The sequence below is a fragment of the Mobula birostris genome, chromosome 20 (genome assembly GCF_030028105.1).
Source record: "Mobula birostris isolate sMobBir1 chromosome 20, sMobBir1.hap1, whole genome shotgun sequence".
Taxonomy (NCBI): Eukaryota; Metazoa; Chordata; class Chondrichthyes; order Myliobatiformes; family Myliobatidae; genus Mobula; species Mobula birostris.
The window spans coordinates 11,506,578-11,522,920 of record NC_092389.1 but is presented as its reverse complement, the minus strand read 5'-3'; the positions used below and the strand labels follow the sequence as shown (position 1 = coordinate 11,522,920).

The 16,343-nt window shown below is 40.7% G+C and overlaps 1 long non-coding RNA gene across 1 annotated transcript; it reads left to right on the top strand.

Moving 5' to 3' along the window:
* The first annotated feature begins 39 nt into the window (after nt 1-39).
* On the top strand, nt 40-10,759 carry LOC140184928 (uncharacterized). Its single transcript, XR_011882477.1, has 3 exons — nt 40-256; nt 6,905-6,988; nt 10,454-10,759. It is a non-coding gene; the product is annotated as an uncharacterized lncRNA (long non-coding RNA).
* The last annotated feature ends 5,584 nt before the right edge of the window (nt 10,760-16,343 follow it).

Sequence of the window (16,343 nt, the reverse complement as noted above, 5' to 3'; positions counted from 1 at the left end):
TATCAGTGCGCAGGGTTTTAAACCTGGAGAGACGGTCGGTCTGTCTGTCTGTAGAAGCTTTGGCGTTTTCTAAGCGTATGTATACAAACACACACTGCCTGCGCTGGAGTTTCCGGGCGCATGATCCAGTTGGAAGAGCGACTTGCTTTTTCGCGGCGTTTTTTGAGGTCCTGGGAATGTCCAAAAGCACTTTGCGGCTTTTTGAAGTAGTTTGGAACCACAGCTTCGTACAGGAAACGCAGTGGCCAAGATTATGGTCAGTAAGTTGCCCAGAACATTTTGATAGTGGGTTCTATGGCGCCATTTTAAGGAGGGCAAGGAAGTTATCCCTATTATTCTCATTATTTGTCCTTTTAGTTTGCCGCTGGTGGGATCTTACTATACATTGCTTCCGACATTTCCTATTTCATAACGTAGCTTTACTTCCGAAATGGACTGGCTGAAAAATAACTTGGAAAGTGTAGAAGGGGACAGGAAAGGGCAAGAAAAAAAAACCCAAGATCTTTCTTTTATAGTTACTATTTTTTCCCGTTAGTAACGAAGGCATGACTTTCTCCATAAGATATTCCATTTGCCTCAGCATCAATTACTGTAGGAAGCTAGAGGGGTCTATGGCACGCAGCAATAATGATACCTTCACACTGGCTGGGAGCCAATCAGATTGAAGAATCCTAGAAACAAGGAGGTAAAATGCAAACTGGTAACGTTGAGAACTTTCATTGGGTCAAGCAGCATAAACAGTTAAAAGTTCTTGGGTTTTGAAGAAAGGGACATTTTATGCACATTATATGCATTATCATCAGACTCACTTTCAAGGACTATATAACTCATGTTCTTTGATTCATCTTTGCATTTGCAGTTTGTCCTTTACACGTTATCAGCCTTAGGAATTTTTAATCTGATTCTATTGTATTGTTCTACTGTAAATGCCTGCAAAAATGAATCTCAGTATATGGTGACATAAACACACTTTGATAATAAATTTATTTTGAACTTTCACTTTGGAACAAGGACTGTCCTGGTCTCTTTCAATAAAGTAGGTATTTTACCTACTTTAATCCAAAAGTAAAGCATAATAGCCAGCATGCTGTCCATTCCATTAATCTCTGATTAAGATTGTAGCTGAGATGTAAACAAGTTTAAGTCAAAATGTAACATTCAACATACTTCAGATTACAATTAAGAAAGTTTTTCAATTGTTAGCTTTTTTTCAGAAACAAAAGGATTGTTAAGTAATTATGACTTAGTATACCATTGAAAACTTGCAGTACTTACAGTGCATTTTAATTGAGAGTAAGATATGAATAATTAAGGTTTTTTGCTGGATCACTGACAAGGCTGATTACAATGAAGAAGACTGCAACAACAAAACTTCGGGAGCAGAAAAGTATCAGACAACAACTTCTAGCATATTTATGTTCAGAGAAGTGTTTGAACTGAATGTGTGCATAGTCCAGAATATTACTGTCTAATTTCCTCTACTTATTTCCCTGCCACACATATCTGACATAAGTACCTATTAACACACCCAGAAATCTCCCATCAGCCATGTGTATAAGGGTACCTTATACCAGTCAATTAATTTAACAGCCAGTTGTCAACTGAAAGCTAGAGCAGAAAGCAATGTGATCACAGAGAAAGCTTGCAAACTCCTGACAACGCTAGAGGTCAGATTCAAACCCAGACCACTGGAGCTGTGAAAGGACAACACTACCTGCAGCACCACAGTGGCATACTTTAAAAGCAAAGTAATTTTAAAATGTAGTCAATGGTTGAAATGTAGAGGCACGTGCTAATACTTATAATTTACATAGGTGATTAGTTGGCAGCACCAAGCGAGTACTGCATTGTTGAAGATGCTGTCTTTCTAATAAGCATTAATCCAAAAAAAGAAACATTTGTCTGCTGAGTGGATGAAGAAACAATGAGGAAGATTAACAGGTTATTTATCTTTTTGGTGTTTATGCGACTATGCTATGTATAAACTGCCTGCTATATTTACCTGCAAATATAAATGACCGTAGTCCAAGAATAATTCACTTCGGGGACATCCTGATGACATGACAGATTGTAAATAAATGTGAGTTATTTTTCTTTCCTTGGTCCACTCGTAGTTTAATACCCCAGTCAATAGCCTCATGACATTCCTGCTGATTAATTGCATCACCGTGCAATCTGAATACCACCAGCACAAAATAAAACCATAGATTTTGAAAGAACAAGCAGCCATTTCATAGTATCCACAATGAATATTTGGTTAAGAAATTTAAGAAAATGAAAGATTTGTACATGCATAATGTTTTCACAGCAGAGCAGCCTAATGCCAAGAAAGTACTTTCTAAATCATAGCCATCGATCTCCGTGAAGGAAATACTGCTGCCAATTTGTGCATAATAAGCTCCCACAAAGAGCAATGTAATTGTTGCAGGATAATCTGCCTTTATGATTATGATGAGGATTAAATATTGGCCAGGACTTCTTTGAAATTGACTCAGTGGACTTCTTTGATGTCATGAGATATGAAGTATGAAAGAGTATTATGAGATCTTTTATGTCTATTTAAGAGAGCAAGTGGGATTCAAAGTTAACTTCTAATCTAATGAAATAGCAACCTAGATTTTTGTACTCACACCTGAAGTGGGTATGAAACTTCAGACTTGGAGGCAAAAGTGCTATCAGTTGAATCATAACCCAGAGCTAATCCTGTAGACTTGCCCTCTCCTTGTACTTGTGCATCTCCATACATTAAAGCTTAGAAATTCATTGCACTGGGCATGTGATGTGGCAAATTTAACACATTATTTCATTTAATAGATTTTAGAAAGAGGGCTCAATGTGTTAACACTTTGACATCGCACGCTTTGTACCACCAATAATGAATGAATTTCTGTACAGCTGTGATTTAACCCGCAGTGGTGGCCTTCTCAACTAATGCCCCAGGTAAAATATCTAATTGCTTTATAACCCAGCACAGAAAATAACTTCTCTTGACCACTTTTCTGTGCTCATTTTAAACTGAGCTTTAACACCCTGTGAGAGATCATGATCTTAACCTAGTTCACCTGAGAGCTTGGTTACCTGGCATGAGTGTGTATTGGGTTAGTGCCACGTGTATCTGATAAGTGCGAAGTGTTGCATTTTGCTAAGTCAAACCTGGGTAGAACTTTCACTGTAAACATTAGAGCCCAAGGGAGTGTTGAGGGACCCAGGAGTACATATACTTAGTTCCCTCAAAATAGCATCACAGGTAGACAGAAGAAGGCATTTGGTACACTGGCTTTCATAAGTCAGGGCAGTGAATACAGAAGTCAGCATGTTATATTGGAGCTGTGCAAGACTCAAGGCCCTACATTATAGGGAGAGGGTGGGGGTTTGAAATTTATACTCTAGGAGCATAGGAAACTGGAAGTTGACCTGATAGAGATGTATAGAATCATGAGGGCATTGGGTGAATACATACAGTATTTTTCCCAAGGAAAGGAAATCAAAAACTAGAGGGCATAGCTTCAAAGTGAGAAGGGAAAGTTTTAAAATGGGCCCAAGGGGCAATTGCTTTACGCTGAGGATGGTGTGTCTATGGAATGAGCTGTCAGTGAAAGTGGTTAAGGCACATACAGTAATGACATTTAAAAGACATTTGGGCAGGTGTATGGATAGGATAGGTTTAGAGCAGGGGTTCCTAACCTGGGGTCCTCGGACCCCTCGTTTAATGGTAGGGGGCCATGCAATAAAAAAAAATTGGGAACCTATGGTTTAGAGGGATATGTACTAAATGGGGAAAATGGGACTAGGTTAGATAGGCATGGACAAGGTGGGCTGAAGGGCCTGTTTCTGTTCTGTATTACTCTGTAATAAAAACATTCAGAATCGGGTTAGATTGGGTTCTCCCTAGCCGACCTGACACCGGACATAACCAAGTCACAATGAATGCCACTTGTGGAGAGCAGGATTGACCCTGCTGTATTTATGATAATGATCAGGAAGGATGCAGCCAAGAATGGAGAAGTGTACCAGTCCTTGAACATAGCTTGTATTCACTTTGGCTATGATCAGACAGTGTCCACATGAGGTTTTAATATTACATGTGAGCAGACTTCCAGAGAGTGCCTGCAAACCCCTCAAAGAATTCTGGAAGACATTAATATTATTAAGGATCTGCTCAATAGGTAATTAAAGAGTCAATAAAAGTAAGACATTTATTTAGGTTTAAGTATTACAAATTTATGTTTCACTTAAATATTCTTCTGATATCTGCTCATCCAAAGAATGTTTCTGGGTTTGTAAGTGTTAGAAGAATATATAAGAGAAGTACACATTTTTTTGTGTTAGAGCAAACTTCATGGGGTAGAAAGCAAATCCTGAAGCGCAATCTCATCAGTTATATAAAAAGCCAAGAACATTATTTAAAATTAAAGCAAAAAAATGGTTGGATATTAAGACAGTGTATATTTAGAGCAGCCATTGCAAACTTCATTAATGCAAGATAAATGTGTGAAATACTGGGTCAGACAGCTGGATGTTACATTAGGAGAGTTACTATGGTACTAGATTGTGCATCAGGGTGTTAAATGGCCTATTCTGATATTTCTAAATTGGCACTGAAATGCAATCTGGCAAAATATACTTTATTTCTTCAGTATAACACACTCTGCCCATTGAGTATTGTGAAAAGCTTGATAAGACCACACATGCTTTTAGGAAAAGAAAAAAGCCCATTGTAGAAAGAAAGAACTCATGTTAAAATTTGTGACCTCAGCTCATCCCCAGACATTCTCTTGATATCTTGATTGACACTTGACTCCAACAACAGCTACCAAAGTTAGTAAAATGACCATATTAATTGTTGCTGGCATTCTACAGTGGCCACTGAACCAGTAATTAGTTGGTTAGATTGTTTATCCTCACAAAAATATTGAGCAAAATATTTCAAATCAATGCACAGACCAGGGTTTAGGATGAGACCCAATGTAATGGAGATGTTGAGCCCATTGAGGACAAAAGTGGAAATTTGCACATGGATTCTGAGAGCAATGTTAAGTTATTAAATGGGTACAGCTGACCCCCACATTATGGGAGTGGATGAGGGGAGAGCGCATGTTCCTAGATAACGGTCCGTATCGTGATTTTCTGCACTGAAAAATCACGTGACTTGCATGTGTCAAGAAATGCAAGTTTTTTTTTAAAATGCATTTTGTGTTTGTTTACTTTTTACACATACATTTCACAAGAACAAATTTTGATTCCATCTCCCAGAATGTTTTTGGTATTGATTTGTGAATTCCTTAAGGACAAATTTCCATCACCCTAACTGCTGTAATATGGGGATCGCCTGTATTTCGAATTTGAGTTCACCAAGGTGGAAAATGGTTCCAAAGTAATCATGAAAGAGAAGATAGTTGAGAGACATTAAAAAGCAGAGTGGTATCTGAAAAGTTAGCTGAGCCTAAAATAGGTAAGTCAATGAAGCAGAAGGAAACCGGAGAACAATAAATTCCTTTTTCAAAAAAGGGGTTAAGGAGAAATCCAGCAACTACAGGCCTGTCACTTTAATTGATCCAAGACAATACTAGTCACCTGGAACATGGGTATGTTAAGGGAAAATCATGTTAAACCAAACAGAATTATTTTATAATATAACGGATAGTTGAAGAGGGCAATGCAATCAATTGTTGAATGTGGACTTCCAGAAACCTTTTGAAAGAATACCGCTTAACAAGCTTGTTAGCACAGCACAAGAGGAATGTTGATAGCTTTGATAGAAAGTTAGCTATCAAAAACGAAAATGAGGATTGTGGTGAATGATTGCTTCTTGGACTGGAGAAAGGTGAATAGTGGCATTCCCACGGAACAGTGCCAGGGCCATTGTTTTTTTTTGATCCACATTAATGACATAGACTTGGGCATGGGGATGAAAACCAAGTTTTTTGCATTTGCAAATGACACAAAACACGGTGTTATTGTGAACTGTAGGGAGGATAGTGAAATAATGCAGCAGGATATAAAGAGGCTGGTAGATGCATGCTAGATGCAAATTATTGCCATGAAGTGTGCAGTGACGCATTTTGGTAAGCCATCATAGAATAAAGGGTAGCATTCTAAACGATCTGTGGAAACTGATGAACTTGAGGGTGTATATGTACAGTGGCAAGGCTGGTCAAGAAATTAGTATGGTTAAAATGGCATACACAACTCTGAGCTTTGTCAATAGAGGCAGCAATAATAAAAACAGGCTTCAACTGGAATATTGGATCAATTCTGGTCACCACATTATAGGAAGGATGGGAAGGTTTTAGCTGCAATCCGGAAAAGTCATGAGAGCAGCTCTCCCCTTGAGGTGCAATAGTATCATTTAAGAAGCACTTGAATAGGTACATGCAGGGGCAGTGCATAAAGGGATATGGGCTGAGCACAGGTAATTGGGACTAGCTGAGTGTGCATCATGTTCAGTTGGCCAAAGGAACTGTATTGTGCTGTATAGCTCTATGACTCTTTAAAAAGGCAGGCACTATTTTCTTTGGAAGAGGTCGAGAGGAGATTTGATCATAGTATTTAAAAATATGAGAAATCTATACAGTAGGAGGTCATTCCCTTTGCAGGAAGGATCAGAATCAGGTTTATTGTCACTGACATGTGCCGTAAAATTTGTTGTTTTGTGGCAGCAGTAGAGGGCAAAGGCATAAAAATGACTAAAATTGCAAAAGAGGAATAGCGAGGTAGTGTTCATGGATTCGTGGACCATTTAGAGATCTGATGGCAGAGGAGAAGAAGCTATTCCTAAAACGTTAAGTGTGGATCAAGAACTAGAGGTCATGGGTATAACATAAAAAGAAAGAGGATTGCGAATTACATGAGGAAAAGCTTTTTACTCAGCATGCGACTAGAATCTGCAATATGCTGCCTACAGATGTGGTGGAGGCGGGTTCCACCGTAGCCTTCGAGAGTGGACTGGATAAATATATGATGGAGAAAGGCCCAGTGGTTGGAAATGGTGAGTTTTTATTCTTTTCTTCTTTCTTATTGCACATTTAGAGCAATGGGGGTGCCAGACAGGATACTAGAATGCTCCTCTTGCGGGATGTGGGAAGACAGGGAGATCTCCAGTGTCCCTGACAACTTCACCTGCAAGAAGTGCATTCAGCTGAAACTTCTAACAGACTATATAAAGAAGTTGAAGCTGGAAATGGATGAACTCCAGATCATTTGGGAGTCTGAGGGTTGATAGGACCAACAGGGAGGTAGTTACACCCAAGCTGCAGGACACAGGTAACTGGGTGACGGTAGGGAGGGGGCGAAGGGATAGGCTACCAGTGCAGAGTACCTCTGTGGCCATCCCTCTTAACAACAGGTATACCACTTTGGGTACTGTTGGGGGGTGGGGGTGGCGAGCTAGCAGAGGAAAGCCATAGCAGTTAGACCTCTGGCACTGAGTCTGGCTCTGTGGCTTAGAAAGGAAGAGGGAGACGAGGCAAGCCATGGTGGTAGGGATTTCGTTGGTTAGGGGAACAGAATGGCGGTTCTGTGGACGAGAACGAGATTCCTGGATAGTTTGTTGCCCCTCAGGTGCCAGGGTCAGGGACATTTGGATCGAGTCCACATCATTCTTAAGTGGGAGGGTGAGCAGCCCAAGGTTGTGGTCCATGTCAGTACCAAGGACATGGATAGGATGGGTGACAAGGTCCTGCAAAGTGAGTTCAGGGAGTCAGGTGCTAAGTTAAAGGACAGGACTTCCAGGGTTGTGATATTGGATTGCTGCCCATACCAGGTGTTTGTAAAGCCAGAAATAGGAAGATCATCAGTGGCTAAGGAGTTGGTGCAGGACAGAGGACCTCATATTTTTTTGGATCATTGTGGCCTCTTCCAGGGAAAGTGAGACCTGTACAGAGGGACCATTTGCACCTGAACTGGAGAGGGATCAATATACTTCTGGGAAGGTTTGCTCGTGCTGCATGGGGCTGGTGGGGGTTTAAACTGGAGTTGCAGAGGGATGGGAATCAGAGTGCCAGATCAGATAGTGGAGTGGTTGTGGAGAAAGTTGTTGTTAGGCCTACATACAAATTCAGGGAACGAAAGGTTGAGCACGATGGGACTAATCTTCTGAGCTGCGTAAGTTTCAATGCAAGGAGTATTGTAGGAAAGGCGGATGAGCTGAGGGCATGGACCAGCACGTGGAACTATGACATTGTAGCCATTAGTGAGACTTGGTTGCAGAAGGGGAAGAACTGCTGCTCAATGTTCCAGGCTTCCGTTGTTTTAGACTTGATAGAGTGGGAGGGATTAAAGGGGGCATCATTAGACAGGGAAATTGTCATGGCAGTGCTCAGACAGGACAGACTGGAGAGCTCACCTCATGAGGCTTTATGGACAGAACTGAGGAATAAGGAATGCATAACCATGTTAATGAGATTATATTATGGAGTCAATGGGGTTTAGAAGAGCAAATTTATAGAGAGATCGTAGATGGTTGCAAAAAACATAAGGTTGTTATAGTAGGTGATTTTAACTTTCCACATGTTGACTGCAACCCATATTGTAAAAGGGCTGAATAGGAAAATGTTTGTCAAGTGTGTTCACAAAAAGTTTCCTTAATCAGTACATAGAAGTCCCAACTGGAGGGAGTGTGATACTTGATCTCCTATTACAGAATGAGATAGGCAGGTGACAGAAGTTTGTGTAGAGGAACACTTTGCGTCTAGTGATCATAATGCCATTAGTTTCAAGGTAATTACAGGAAAGGATAGGTCTGGTCCTCAGGTTGAGAATTGAAATTGGAGAAAGGTCAATTTTGATGGTACTGTATCAGAAATGATCTGGCAAGTGTGGATTGGGACAGGTTCGCATCTGGCAATGATGTACTTGGTAAGTGGGAGGCCTTCAAAAGTAAAAATTTGAGTGTGCAGAGTCTGTATATGTCTGTCAGAATAAAAGGCAAGGGTAACAAGTTTAGGGAATCTTGGTTTTCAAGAGATATTGAAGCCCTGGTTAAGAAAAAGGTGTACAGCAGGTATAGGCAGGTAGGAACAAATGAGGTTCTTGAGGAGTATAAGAAATGCAAGAGAACACTTAAGGAAATCAGGAGAACTAAAAGAAGGCATGAGGTTGCTCTAGCAGACAAGGTGAAGGAGAATCCTAACGGCTTCTACAGATATGTTAAAAGTAAAAGGACTGCACGGGACAAAATTGGTCTTCTGGAGGAACGGAGTGGTAATCTATGCCTGGAGCCAAAAAATATAGGGGTGATCTTAAATGTATGGTTTGCATCTGTATTTACTTAGGAGGTGGACACAGAGTCTCTAGATGTGATGCAAAGTAACATTGAGGTCATGTACCCTATACCAATTCCAGAAGAGGAGGTGTTTGCTGTCTTGAGGCCAATTAGGATGGATAAATCCCTAGGGCCTGACAAGATGTTTCCTCAGACCCTGTGGGAGGCTAGTGCTGAAATTGCAGGGGTCCTAGCAGAGATATTTAAAACATCCTTCGCCATGGGTGAGGTGTGGAAGGATTGAAGGACAGATAATGTTGTTCCATTGTTTAAGAAAGGCTCTAAGAATGCATCAGGAAATTATATGCCAGTGAGCCTGACGTAAGTAGTGGGAAAATTATTGGAAGGTATTCTACAGGACTAGATCTATAAGTTTTTGGATAGACAGGGACTGATTAGGGATAGTCAACATGGCTTCGTGCATTGTATGTCATGTCTAACCAATCTTATAGAGTATTTTGAGGAAGTTACCAGGAAAGTTGATGAAGGCAAGGCAGTGGATGTTGTTTACATGGACTTTAGCAAGGCATTTGACAAGGTCCCATATGGTAGTTTGGTCAAGGAGATTCAGTTATTTTGGCATTCAAGATGATGTAGTAAATTGGACTAGACATTGGCTTTGCAGCAGAAGCCAAAGAGTGGTTGTTGATTGGTTGCCTCACTGACTGGAGGCCTGTGACCAGTGGTGTGCTGCAGTGATTTGTGCTGGGTCCGTTGTTGTCATATATGTCAATGATCTGGATGATAATGTGGTAAACTGGATCTGCAAATTTGCAGATGACACCAAGATTGGGGGTGTAGTGGGCAGCGAGGAAGACTATCAAAGCTTGCAGCAGGATATGGACTAGCTGGAAAAATGGCAGATGAAATTTAATGCAGACAAGTGTGAGGTGTTGCACTTTGGTGGACCAACCAGGGTTGGTCTTAAATAGTGAATGGTAGAGCACTGAGGAATGTGGTAGAATAGAGAGATCTGGGAATACAGATATATATGAAAGGGGGTTTCGTCTCTTATGTTACTGCGTAGGCTAATTAAAATGGCTTCTTTGTTATGTTATACTTGGGAATGTTTCTTTGTTATGTTAAATGCTAAGAAAGTCCTCCCGCTAGCAGTTTGTTGAATCACGTTACTGATAAGAAGATGTTATGAACCAATTGCGATAGTTGTTATGTTTTTGGTGTATCTGTAAGATACTGTATGCGCAGGGTTTTGGGACAGAAGGTGGGAAAGAGAGCCAGAGGATGGACCAGGTGCTGTGATGTCCGCTAATGGGGTTGGACCCCAAGGAGGGCGTTCGGCGAGGAGACGGACTCGTGTGGAGCGTCTGGTCGACCACAGTTGTTGGTCCCAGGCGGCCGGTTGAGGTGGTCCGAGGGGTCGCAGGATGAAGAAGAAGGGTCCTGAGCTCCAACTGTTTGTGCACGAAGAGATTGCACTTTGATAAGTGTGGCACCTTTTATTTTTCTTTTATATTTTATTCTCTATTAATTATATAGTTCCAGTAATATCTATAAACTGTAAATCGTTTAATCGTATCTGGTCTGTTATTTGGGCGGGGTGGGGTACATCACACAGCATCCACACAAACTAATTACCCAGTTTGGCGGGGCCGAGAGCTGTTTCCCTAGACGACAGCGAGCCGAGCGACCCTGAGGGTGGCGGGGGGGCTACATATAATTCCTTGAAAGTGGCGTAACAGGTAGATAGGGTCGTAAAAAAAGCTTCTGGCATATTGGTCTTCGTACATCAATGTACTGAGTACAGGAGTTGGGATGTTATGTTGAAATTGTGTAAGATGTTGGTGAGGCCTAATTGGATATCAGGTGATTTATATACACTGGATGCAATCATGTAAAAAAAATTGAGCTCACAGAATTCTTAAATTGCATTCAGAAGGAGATAATCTTGGTTTAGCTTTAAAGAATGAAGCTGACCAGGTGAAGGGATTCTGAATGGGTAAGTATCTTAATAGTAGTGATAATAAATCAGTAGATTTTGCAAGGGCAAAGATAAAATAGGAGGCTCTAAATTAACAAAAGACAGTTTTACTGGACTAAGAAGTGATTTGCAAAAGTGGTTCAGAAACTGCTCCGAGGCAAATTTACTTTCAAGTGGGAAACATTCAAGAAAGTGATTCAAGGGGTTCAGGTAAACGCATTCCCACAAAATAAATCTATTAAATCTCGAGATGCTGGTTGACGAGGTATGTAGAATGTAAGATGGCAAAAGGGAGGAGTTTCTGGGTGTCGCCAAGATCTTTAATTTTGCAGAAAGCCCAGAAGTGTATAGAAAATGTTGGAGACAAACCAAAAGGGAAAGTATGAGGCAAAGAGACAAAATAAACAAAAAAATGTGCAAATAAAGTTACTTGACTCCAAGCAGCATGACAGCCTTCATTTAAACATGGACAGAAAAGGTGCATTCCAGACGTGAGGTGAGATGACTGCCCTTGACATCAATGCAGCATCCAACTGTGGCATCAAGGAGTCCTGATAAAACTTGAGCCAATGGGCAACATTGCAATGGTTGGGACTGTACCTCAGACAAATGAGGATATCATCCCAGCCACAGAATATTGCTATATCGCACTAAGGGTTCCTCAGTGCACTGACCTAGGCTCAACCATCTTCAACTGCTTCATAAAGTCAGAAGCAAGGATGTTTGCTGACAATTGCACAATGTTCAATCCCTCAGCCAATGAAGCAACCTATGTAGCAAGATCTAGACAGCATTCAGACAAGAGCTGATATGTCAAGAAACAATCTAGTCACAAAAATGTCAGCAAGGACCATCTCTAATGAGGAGAGTCTACCATCTAATGGCTGACATTCAATGGTATGAGCATTGCTAAGTTCCTTACTATTAACATTGACCAAAAACTCAGTGAACCAGCCACATAAATCCTGTTACAACAAGAGCGGGCCAAAACTACTTTTCCCCATGGTGAATGTCTCCTCTCCTGATGCTCCAAAACCTTTCCAATATTCATAAGGTCCATGTCGAGTGCATTTCAATAACTTGAGAAACCCAGTAGCACCCAGGACACTTCCACTACACAACTGGCAATGGACATCTTCAAGTTCACTCTACTTACTCCATGCTGTTCTGACTTCACCTCCCAATCTCCACCACCACAATTGACCTGCAACAGATGCATGGGGAATAACCACTACCTGGAGATCTTCCTCCAAGTTGTGCACCCATTCCAATTTTGGTATTTATCGTTATTCTTTCATCAATGCTTGATCTAATGTTTGGCAGCCTTACCCACAGGATCATGGAAGTACCTGCACCCGAAGATCTGTAATGGTTCAAGCAGGTGACTGGCTACCCACTTCTCAAGGGTAATTAGGATTAGGTAATAAGTTCTGGCCTTTCCAGACATGCCCAGAGCCTGAAAAATGTATACAAATGCATTGATTAGTTTGGTAGAAAAGTTGATAATGGGATTAAATCCACAGAAATCAGGAGCATATCACAAGGCAAAGGGATATACAATAAATATGACAGTGAATAGTATGACAAAATAAATGGACCATCAAGCTACATATTGCAGATGCTTAAAGGGAGAGGGGTGTACAATGGGATGCTTCATTAGTGTAGGTTATTGTGAATATAAGAATGAGAAGATTATGCTAGAACTGGATAGATCACAGGTTGAGAACCTGTTCATTTCTGGTAAGCACACTACAGAAGAAATGGTTTGCTCCGGAAAGGCTGTTGGCAAAAGATTGGATCAGAGGATGGTAAATAAGACTTAATTGAGGTGTTTAAAATTATAAGCTCTGTAGACAGAGCATATACAGTAAACTCTTGTTGATCCAATATTTATGCAGATGTACTGTGGAGAGCGTTCTGACTTGCTGCATCACCATCTGGCGTGGGGGGAGGTGGGGCTACTGCACAAGATTGAAATAAGCTGCAGAAAGTTGTAAAATTAGTCAGCTCCATCATGGGTACTAGCGTCTGTAGTATCCAAGACATCTACAAGGAGCGGTGCCTTAGGAAGGCAGTGTCCATCTTAAAGGACCCCCACCACCCAGGACATCCCTTTTTTCACTGTTACCATCATGAAGGAGGTACAGAAGCCTGAAGGCACACACTCAACAACTCAGGAACAGCTTCCCCTCTGCTATCCGATTTCTGAATGGACATTGAGCCCATGAACACTACCTCACTACTTTTTTATTTCTGTTTTTGCACTACTATTTTTAATTTAACTATACATATATAATTCATTTTTAAATATATTTATCATGTATTGCATTGTACTGCTGCCGCAAAGTTAACAAAAGTCATGATATATACTGGTGATATTAAACCTGACTCTGATTCTGATTCTGCATCCACAATTTTCACACAACTGGGGAAAAAAAATTCTGAGAACATTAAGCAATTTTGTGTTTTTTTTTAAAGTGCCTTCAACCTTTGACTCATGAAAGTTCTGCTGAACCCAACAAAATGCCAGCAAAGTATCTGGAATATGGTGAATCAATTACCCTTGCCTTTCTAACATCTAGAATTAAGTGATTTTAGTTGAAGTGGTAGCCTAGCCCTAGCTAAGCTATGCATAAAACCCTAAGCATAGCCTATGTAAGATCGTTTGGTTTTTATGAGAACAAACTCCAAAAGTAAATTTCATTTCAAGTGTTATGTCAAAAGAAACATGAAAATACATTAATCTTAGTATATTTACATTTCTACATCAGGGCAGTGCAGTTGTAGGCTGATCAGCAGCAAAATCCTCTGAAAATTTGGCACGCCAAGCAATGGTGAGCACAGTCGTTCATTTGACTGTTCAGCATAAAAATATTGAACTGTAGTGTAAAACATTGTTATTTAAAAGGGGGAGGAGTTGACATAAATATTAATTTATTTTGTGGTTTTTGCACAGAATGCAAGTGTGTGCTGTACTGTATGTTTTATTGAATAATCCCCTGGCAGCTGGCATATTCATGGAACCAGCTCCTTCCCATTCCTCACGGTTGCTGGCTCAGAGTGAGCTGTGGTTAGACCGACTTTTCTTAAATGGAGGGAGAGGGACGGGTGTGTTCAAAAGCCTTGGTCGTGGGTTCAAAGGGAACATGAGGGAAAGCCTTTTGTCCAGTGAACGTTAGGACTCTGGAACTCACTGCCTGTAACACTGTTCAGGGCATTGTGTTTAAATGTACTTGGACATATGATTGACGACTTGTGGAATGACGGACATGTTGCTGGAAGATGGGATTCAACTGGGCTACTCTTTCTTACAGAGAGAGACAGCATGGAAACTTGCCCTTCAGCCCATTGAGTATGCTCTGACCATCTAGTACCTATTTACTCTAATTCCATTTTATTCTTCCCACAATGCCATCAACTCCCACCCCCACAGATCCTACCACTCACCCAAACACTGGGTGGGGGGGGGGGCGGGGATGTAATTTAGAATGGCTAATTAACCTATCATCTCACTTGGCTTTGGGAAGTTGAAGGAGACTGGAGTATGCAGAGGCAACCCACACAGTCATAGAGAGAACGTGCACACTCCACACAAGCAATGTTCCTTCTAATTTGTAATGACCAGTGTGAGCAAAAATCTTGTACTCTGCAATTTTCTGCCCAGTGACAACAACATGTGCACACGGAATTTTATATATAGAAGTATTCGTTTTAACAGCTAGCAACACACTGTCAGTAAGAACTTTGATCTCCTCTGGGTTTGATCGTTTTTACTCTTTTTCATCTGCACTCTCACAAAACATGTGCAGCAGGCCTGTAGTGGGTAATAAAGGATTTTCTCGCCAGAGCTTTTGCACATTGTCCATATGTGATTTGCTTGCTAAATGACGCTTTAAAAAGTCAAGTTTCCAAATATCACACCACTTCTTCCCACTTGCAAATTCTCCTGCAACTTTTGCATTGCGACAATACACGCAGATAACTCCAGTTTCTGTATTGTACGTAAATATTTCTCATAGCCACACGTTCCTGACCTCATGAGCTTTCAGTGTAGCAGTTTCTACTGTTTCATTAAGCCATTCCGCTTTAAATGAACTCACAGTTCTTTTGTGCTTTGCGCCCTTTGTTTCTTTGGAATTCAACATAGTGAATGAATAATTTCTTCAATAAAACCAGTATAAATAAACCAATTCTAAAATCTGCAGGCAAATCATCGCCAACTCCACGTCAACACCGTTCGCATCAGAAACCGGAAAAGCAGATGTAATTGTGTACAATCGTGAAATATACTTAACATGCCAACAAGGTTGAGGGTGATAACCTTTTGTGCGCAGTTTAAGTTCCCTTGTGCGCTAGTAGCGAAAGAAATATGCACATGTGCACACCTTGGAGGGAACATTACACACAAGTAACACCAGAGGTCGGAATTGAACCCAGATTACTGGAATTGTGAACAGTAGCATCTCTGCTGGTTCCACCACTGCACTGCCCCATTGCAGTCACAATAGTCTATGTAACCTCCTTCACAGTTATAAATTTACTATGATTCTCTGATTACAGCCTTTATGAAATTGGTTTACTAGATTTTCCCTTCAATTCTTACTCACCCGAATCTAAAAACTAAAATGTACGTGCATGATGTACAGCCTCCCTCTGTGCTCTATTTGTTATAATGCATGAACAAAATGAAATGTCATCATGTCTTTGAGCAGCACATTTGGCATCAAAACATACACAGCTTCTTAACAACTTGTTGATTCATTTCATCTCCACAATGAAATGACAAATCAGAATTTCATGAGAAGAAACATACATACATCACAGGTAAAGTTCTTTGAGCACATCTACATGAAACGTTGTCTTAGGAAAACAGCATCCGTCATCAGAGATCCCTACCACCCAGGACAAGCTCTTTACTCGCTGCTGCAATCAGGATTCGCACCACCAGGTTCAAGAACCATTACTACCCCTCAACCATCAGGATTTTGAACACAAGGGGATAACTATGCTCACTTGCCCATCCATTGAAATGTTCCTGCAACCAATGATCTCACTTTAAGGACTCTGTCTTATTATCTCATGTTCTCGTTATTTATTGCTATTTATTTATATTTGCATTTGCACAGTTTGTTGTCTTCTGCA